Below are 8369 nucleotides of genomic sequence, written 5' to 3'. Positions count from 1 at the left end.
TCACTGCGCTGGCTTCTTTTGTTGCAGAGTATGGGCTCTAGGCGCACGGGCATCAGTAGTTGCAGCATGCAGCCTCAGTAGTTGTGGCTCAAGGGCTCTAGAGCACAGGCTCAGTAGTTGTGGTGCATGGGCTTAGTTGCTCCGCGGCATGTGGGATCTTCCCGGGCCAGGGCTCGAACCCATGTTCCCTGCATTGGCAGGCAGATTCTTAACCACTGCACCACCAGGGAAGCCCTGGGAGGGATTTCTTATGGAGAGGACTGTTGGTTATTGTTTGGTCCCCACTGCAAAACCCCCTCCACCCCAGAGAGGTGGACTTGAAGGGAACCACTTGGCAAGTTTGAGATGTACCTGGGGTCCACAGTCCAAAGAGAAAGGCAAGTCTAAGTCAATGGCACACTCTCCTATCACCCACACTTCACTCAGCACAGAGTTTATCACACTGAATTGGAAATGTCTGCTGAGTTGTCTGTCTCACCAGCTTGACCTAGAAATGGCTTTCAGACAGTCTGGGCCTTGTATCCCCTACCCCTGCAGAAGGCCTAGCACTTAGTTGATGCTTGATAAATGTTCTGGTGAATTGAGTGAAGACTGAAGAAGCTGTGTAATGGAAAGCAGAAAGATCAAGGATTTTAGAACCACACAGATCTAGGTTCAAATCCTGCCTCTGCCACTTTGTTGCTGTGTTCCCCTTGAGGAAGTCACGTCATATATCTTACCTCATTTTTTTCACTTGAAAAATGAGGATAATTTGAGTTTCTGTTCTGCAGAGTTTTGAATGATCAAGCGGTGGCACAGAGTAGGTGTTCCAGCAATGATGAATGAATGAAGACACAGTAGTCTTGGAAACGCTGAACACTGGCTAGGCCTCCCTGTTTGAACTGATACAGTTCTGGAATTTCTGGATCCTGGTTTCTTTCCCCTGCTCCTTTCTCAGTCATCATCATGTCATTGTCGTCATCATCATCATCATCTTTATAGCAGCAACAACAGCTGCTGGTTGAATGGAAATTTACAGAAATTCCACGACCTAGTCTCATTTAAATCCCACAATAATCCTGTGAGATCTATAATTCCCATTCCACAGACAAGAAAACTGAGGCCTAGAGAGGGTGAATGACTTGTCCAAGGGCACAAAGACCTAAGACTTGAGGTGCTGCTTTTGGCCTTCCTTAAACTAATTGATTTAACATGTACTCAGCACCCACTGTGTGCCAGGCACTTGAAATTAGCAGCTTGGCTCCTGTCCCCTTATAGATGAGTGGGAAGGACAGACATGCAAGTTAAAACAATAATTATAACTCTGCATAGTAAGTGCTGTCCAGGAAAACTCCAGAGAAGATGATTATTTCTTCTGCTGGGGGCAATCGGCTGGAGAGCGAGTCCAGTCCACTATTTTCTATCTCTGTGGCTTTGGGCAAGTTACTGCACCTCTCTGGGCTTTAATTTCTTCATCTGTAAAATGAGGATTATGATAATAATATCTCTCTCATACAATCACTGTGGGGATAACAGAGGTAATGTATGTATTTGCACAATGTCTGGCACAAGTAAGCACTTAGTAAATTATAGCTAGTTCTTTATTACTGTAACCTAGATGTCAGCCAGGGGCCTCCTGACCCCTTGAGATCATGGGATGAGCCCAAGCACTCATTCCAAAACCCTCACCAAAATTACTGCGAATTCTTGGGAGATTTGATATCTCGTGGTCCAGCTCCTGATTCAGCCTGTACTGTCTTTGATCAGCACTATGCCAAAACAGATGTAAAGCTTGGCCCCTTCAGCCATTTTCACAAACACCCCAGTCGGGGCAGCTTCAGTGAGTACAGAAGACTTTTTTTTTTGAAGATTTCCAGGAATGGGAGACAGAGGAAGAGACCACATCACAGTTACAAAAGACCTCAAGGTGAACTGAAAATACACTGGTTCCCAAGACAGCATCAGCAGCTCTTCTGCTTCCCTCTACACTGTTCCTACCCCCTCAGCTGTGGCCAGCTCCTGTCTCCTGGCCATGGATATCTGCCATTTGGCTATTGTCTCTACTCTCTCTTCCTAAGGAGCTCCCCAATTTCCCTTCCAGGCATTATCCCACTGTGTGAAGCCTTAGGGGTTGGGGGGCTGGCTTCTCCTCCCGTCTCCAGTCACCCCCTCACGCTCTCCTTCACCCCCTGCAAGTCCAAGCACAACAGGGCCCCTCCCTGGCCTTCATGTAGACCCCATGAATGAGGAAATGTTTGCCATCATTCACAGCAGTTGATGCTGGTGGGTAGGTGTCCTGGCTGGCTTTCTGCTGCCTCTGCCCTCCCCCCCGCCTCGGTTCCTCCCCATTTCCCAAACCCAGTCCTCCAGTTTCTGGTAGATTTTCTGAGTCCTCAGTAGCTTAAAGCGTCTAGAGTCATTTTAAGAACAAATCAAATCCAATTCCTCTTCTTTGTTGCCTCCACAACAGCTGCCTCTGGGAGCTTCAAGACCACACCTTCACCTTAAACAGTTTTTCAAAGTATTTTCCCAGTGAAAGCTATCCTCTTTCCTAAAGAGAAGAGGTCACACACTGAGGGTCTATGAGCTGCATATGGTCCACAGGATGTTTAAAAAATCAAATCAATATTTAAAAAGTGAGCGATTACACATAAAAATCTGGATTTATGGCTTTTCCTGTACACTCACAATATCTGGCGTCATAGGACCCACAGTCCCCGCAAGAAGCATGTTGGCCTCAATGGAGAGCAGAGTCCCTGCCCTCTAGCCAGGTTCTTCTTATGCCCCTGCCCACTGGCCCTATTTATTTCTCCTGTTTGACCCCTGTAATCTTTCAAATTTGTGACCTTTGCTGAGAAGCATTTCAGCAGCAGTTCCCACCCCCCATCGAATTTTATTATAATAAAGTTGGGTCTATGAATGTGCTAGGTTCGCAAGGGGCACCCTAGGCAAAAAGTACAGCAAGAATAGTCACTTGAGTATGAAAGTGATGGCTGTTCCTGGAGGGGCAAGAGGTCCAGAGGGACTGGGTCTCTGGTGCAAGAGAGCAGTGGGACTGAACAGGGTTAAGCCGGGGCTTGGTTATGAAGGGCCTTAATGCTCTCCTATAGGGCTATTGCGAGCCAGTGTGGGGTTTAAAGCAGGGCGGCACATCATGAGGTGTGCCGTAACAGAAAAGTGGCTGGTTAGCTCGTGGGGCAGGATAGATTGAAACCCTCCTGTCCGCCGCTGTCCCTGCAGGAAGCCCAGCGACAGGCTGGGGCAGTGGTCCAGGAGGGCCAGGGATGCTGTGGCCTGATGGCGGGGCAGCGGCAGTAGTAATGGCTGGGAGGGATTCCGGAGGCAGCCTTGCCCTGGAGTGGGTATGCTCGACCTTGACGGAAAACATTGCGTGCGCTGCGGCTGCAGCTCACTCGCCTCCCCGCCCCTCCCCCGCGCCGCAGCGGACTGCGGCGGAATCCCGGCCCCTCGCCGGAGCCCACTCTCGCGCGGCTGCGGCACGCGAGGGGCAGGGGCGGGAGAGCAGGGGTGGCAGGATGGCGGGGATGCCAGTCTCCCCCAGAAGGCGAGGAGGGGAGGAGATGGGGAGGCTGGTCACGTGGCGCCGCCACTAGGCACAGTCCGATTGGCAGGTCCCGCAGCGGAGCCACCCGGGCTGCTTGGGTTTCCAGGCACGAAGCAGGCCCCTCCCCTCGTTCGAGGGCTCCGGGATGCGCTGGTCTCTTGCGGAGGAGGGTAGGGTGGGGATGCTGCTCCCTCCTCAGGGTGTAAAGCGGCCTGCTGCCTGGCTGCTCGCCACGGTCCTCACTGCATCTTGGGAGGTCTGATTATTGTCTCCGTGAGCACATCCTTTCTCTGCTTCTCTCCCTCCTTCCCACATCTGCCCCTCTTACTACCATGCTAGCTGGAGGCCAGCTTTGTTTAGGCTGGCTGAAGCAGGTTTCTGTTACTGGCCGCAATGTTGCAATTTGGGGTAAATCAATTAACCTGGCTGGAGGCGGTGAAGATTAAAACAGAAATCCCACAGACACTTCCAGCCTCCACACATCCAAACCGACATTTTTCTCTCTCCAAACTGCGCCTTCTTTTTGTCTTCATCTCTGTTTCAGGCAAGAAGCCCAAAAGCCATCTCTGTCTCACTGTCCTCCATCAAATCTATGACAAAAACCTATTAAATTTACCTCCAAAATAGTTCTTAAAACTCAGTACCCAGTATTTTTCCTTAGTATTTATCCTGATTTGTAACTATGTTTATTTGTGATTGTTTTTGTACAGTTTTTCCCACTGGACTGTAAGTGAGCTCCATGAGAACAGGGACCTTACCTATTCTGCTCATTGCTGTATCACCAGCACCGTACCAGGCACACAGTAGGTGCTTAATAAGTGTTAACTGAATGAACAGATGCGCAGCAAGTACTGTACTAGGTGTGGGAAAGGGGCTCAGATTTTAAGATGAAACACACAGCTCTAGCCTCAAGAAGCCATCCATCCAACAAACCCACCCTGAGACCTTCTCTACACCAGGTGCTGGGGGGGAACCAGTGCACAAGATGAGCAAGACTGCATTTCTACCTTCCCCCTACATCTGGGGAAGGGGGACCACACATGACTAACCTAGACAGTAAGACTCTGTGGTATTGGGGAGTCAGGGGTGGTGGCCCATACCAACCTCTAGAGTCAGAAGAGTTCAGGATTTGAAAGCTGATGATTGACCTCCCGGGCCAGCTTTGCTGCCTTCTGGCTGTGTGACCACAAGTCTCTTCTCTCTCTGAGGCTTCACCTCCTCATCTTAAAAATGGGGATAACAATATCATCTCAAAGGGCTGAGAGATATGAAAGCACCAAGTGCCAGGTTTTATGACCATGTTGGGTGTAGGTGGATGACTGTACCTTCTAGTTTGCCTGGAACAGACTGATCAGACACCTGTTGAACCAGGGCAATTGATAATAGCATTCTCTTTCATTCTCAAAGGTGTCCTGGGTTTGGACAGTAAATCATGTGGTCATCCTAGTAATAGGTGTGACACTGGTGTTATCTACATCGTGCCCTGGGGACACAAGAGAGGGAGGGAGGTGAGTCTGAAAGTAGAAAGGGAGGTGGTGACCATGGAAATGAACCTGGAATTATGCATGGGATTACAAGCAGAGGGACTAGCATTTGCAAAGAAGCACGATGCATGGAAGGAGATGAGGCTGGCAGTGGGAACTGTAGAAAGTTTTTTGAGGAGGGGTTGACATGAGCAGATGATTTCACAAAAGACACCAATTGAGGGGAGCTGGGGCCAAAGTCCAGGCAAGAGAGATGATGAGGCCTGAACCAGGGTGAGGTTCCACAAGCACTTTGGAGTAAATAAGACTTGGATATGGGGCTCGGAGGACAGGTCAGAGGCAGGAGGACTTCCAGGTGGATGGGGGGGCCATTCACTGAGGCAGGCAGGGAGGGGGAAGGGCCAGGAAACCTAGGAGATAGGAGGCCACCCAGATCAGACTGACTAGGCCAGTGGCATTCACCATTCCTGATCCAGAGGGAATGATTAGGGGTAACAACAGGTAGATCACTCCTGAGGCCAGAGGAAGGAGCTGGGGCCCAGCAGTATTCAGGTGACATCTGATTAAAATTAGCTTTCAAAGCAACCTAGAAAGGCAAGAGAAAGCTCAAAAGTAGAGCCTCAAGTAAAGAAAGAGTAGGCTTTACAGGCCACCTTCATTGTACATATGGCTCTCCTTGATCAGAATGTTCCCACAGTGCCCTACTACTTAACAGAATAAAGGCTGAAGTTCTCAGGCTGGCATTCAAGGCTCCTGGTGACCTGGCCCCAACCTACCTCTGGTGAAAATTTCATATTTTACCTGCTCATGTTTGACCCCTCCCTTCTTGTGAAAACATAAGAATTGCCCTTTCCCCTGGTCCAACCATATGTTCCAGGTGGGGACTTTCAATCATGGCATCCCATCCCCCATGACCAAGGGCCCAGTAGCTGTAGTATTTGTCTCAGAGGTTTACATGAGCCCCAAATCACTTTTTTGGCCTAGGCTAGTTTACGTTGCACTTCTTTTCCTTGCATCCAATGGAGTCATAATACAGAAACTTTCCATTTTCTCTTCTCTCACACATGCTTTCAAACATTCTCTATTCCTGTCACACCCTGTTGCTCACACTTCCTCAGGCTGATCCAGCCTTTGTACCCCTATGCCTTTCTTTCAGGCTCCCTCAGTTCGGAATGTCCTTTCTCTTTCTTACAACTTGTCAACTCTAACTCATCCTTTGAGACCCAATCCAAAGGGCTCTTCTTCAGGACAGCCATCCCTCACCACCTCAGCAAGGCTTACCATGCCCTCCTCTGGCCTGTCACAGCTTTTTGTACATGACCTTATCACTTAGTATCCCAATGACCTGCTTTCTTGTCTGCAATCCCTATTGGACTGTGCTTCATCTCTATGACCATAGTGCCTGGCAAAGAGCCTTCCACAAAGTAAGTATAATAAATGTTTACTGAATGAGTGAATAGACAAGTGAGAATCCTTCTCTCTCATGTCATCTCCCTGAGTCACTGCTCAACTTGTATCAAGTGGAGACACAGAGGAAAAAGTGGGAGGAATTGCTTTAGTCTCTTGATTCACGGGTGATGGATTCAGGAGACAAAACCCAGTAGAAATGGGGCCATAGCAAAGTCCAGTGGCATTTATGAGAGGTCAGTTTTCTGCCAAAGCACTGATGGTGGCAGCTTTGAGCTGAGGCAGAGTTTGTTTGGCAACCAGAGCCAAGAAAAGCAAACATTCGGTGCATTGAGCTTTTCAGCAAGCTAGGATTCTGACAGCTGTTTCTGTCAGCTGCACAGGAGGAAGCATCTCAAAGCCAGCTGGGTCTGCCTGGAATCAGGGGTCCCCACCTCCTTCAGCACAAACTGACCCAAGGAACAAGGCAGACTTCTCCCCCATCTTTCATCCCTACCACAGGCACACACCTCCTCGAAGGGGGCTCTGCAACCGCTCAGGACATTGGGCACCGAGAACAAAGTCAACAGTGATTATAGGGAACTGTGGCTGAGACAACATCACTTACTAAATAGTCCATGCCTCCCCCCACCTACATTTCCCAGCCTCCTTTGCAATTAAATTGGGCCTGTATGACATTTTCTGCCTAATAGTCTGTGAGTGGAAGTAACACGTGTCATTTCCAGGCTGAAGTATTGAACTGATGGTGCACAACCCTCCAGCTCTCTTTCCCCTATTGAGGCAATCCTGAAAGCCTTGGGTTGGGGTGGTAGAGCCCAGACTTCTGAGTGACCCAGAGACAGCCTTGCCTCATAGCAGGCTTTCTATGAGTGGGGAAAACATATCAATGTGTTAAGGCATTGAGATATGAGTTGTTACCACAACAAAGCCTAGCCTACTCTGACCAATATACAGAAATTAATTGTTGTTTAGCCATCCAGCATCAAATCTCCTTCCTCCTTGAGGAGAAACATTTCTCCTCCTTATGGGACTCTTTGGTATTGCCAAATCCAGCGGTCATTTCTCTGTTATCTTTCTTCATTTCTCAGCAGGATTTGTCACAATTGACCACTCCCCCCTGGAAACATTTTATCTAGGTGTCTGTGACATCATGCCGGCTTGAGTTTTCTCCTGTCTCACAACCCCTGCTTCTCAGTTTCCTTTGCTGGCTCCTCTTCCACTGTTTTACCTCATGAGTCTGAACTTTCTCAGGGTTTGTTCCTGGGGAACTTTCTCATGGTTTTAAATACCACCCATGAAAAAGACAGCTGGTTACCTTCCAGTACTCATTCCACCATTCTTTATTAATAACAGAGCACCGGGGCTTCCCTGGTGGCGCAGTGGTTGAGAGTCCGCCTGCCGATGCAGGGGACATGGGTTCGTGCCCCGGTTTGGGAGGATCCCGCATGCCGCGGAGCGGCTGGGCCCGTGAGCCATGGCTGCTGGGCCTGCGCGTCCGGAGCCTGTGCTTCACAACGGGAGAGGCCACAACAATGAGAGGCCCACATACCGCAAAAAAAAAATAAATAAAAATAAATTAATAACAGAGCACCTATTTTTAGGGGCACATTGTGCCCAGTTAGAAAACTACATGTCCCAGTATGGCCACGTGACGATGCTTTGGCTAATGAGATGTAAGCACAAACGTGCCAGACTTTCCAGGTAGTCTTCTTAAAAGGAAAATATTGTACCTTTCTTCCCTTTTCCCTCCCCACTGTCTGGAATGTGGACCATAATGAGGTGATCTTAAGATTAGAAACCAAGTGCTGAGGATGGCAGAGCAGCCTTGAACTGTCTACTTTGCGACTTAGTTTTCACAGAGAGAGAAATAAATTTCTATCGTAAGTCATTTTTTTTCTTTTGTTATTTGCAACTGAGTATAATCCTAACTGATA

Source organism: Hyperoodon ampullatus, assembly GCF_949752795.1.
Source record: "Hyperoodon ampullatus genome assembly, chromosome: 2".
NCBI classification, from domain to species: Eukaryota; Metazoa; Chordata; class Mammalia; order Artiodactyla; family Ziphiidae; genus Hyperoodon; species Hyperoodon ampullatus.
This window is presented reverse-complemented; position numbering follows the sequence as displayed.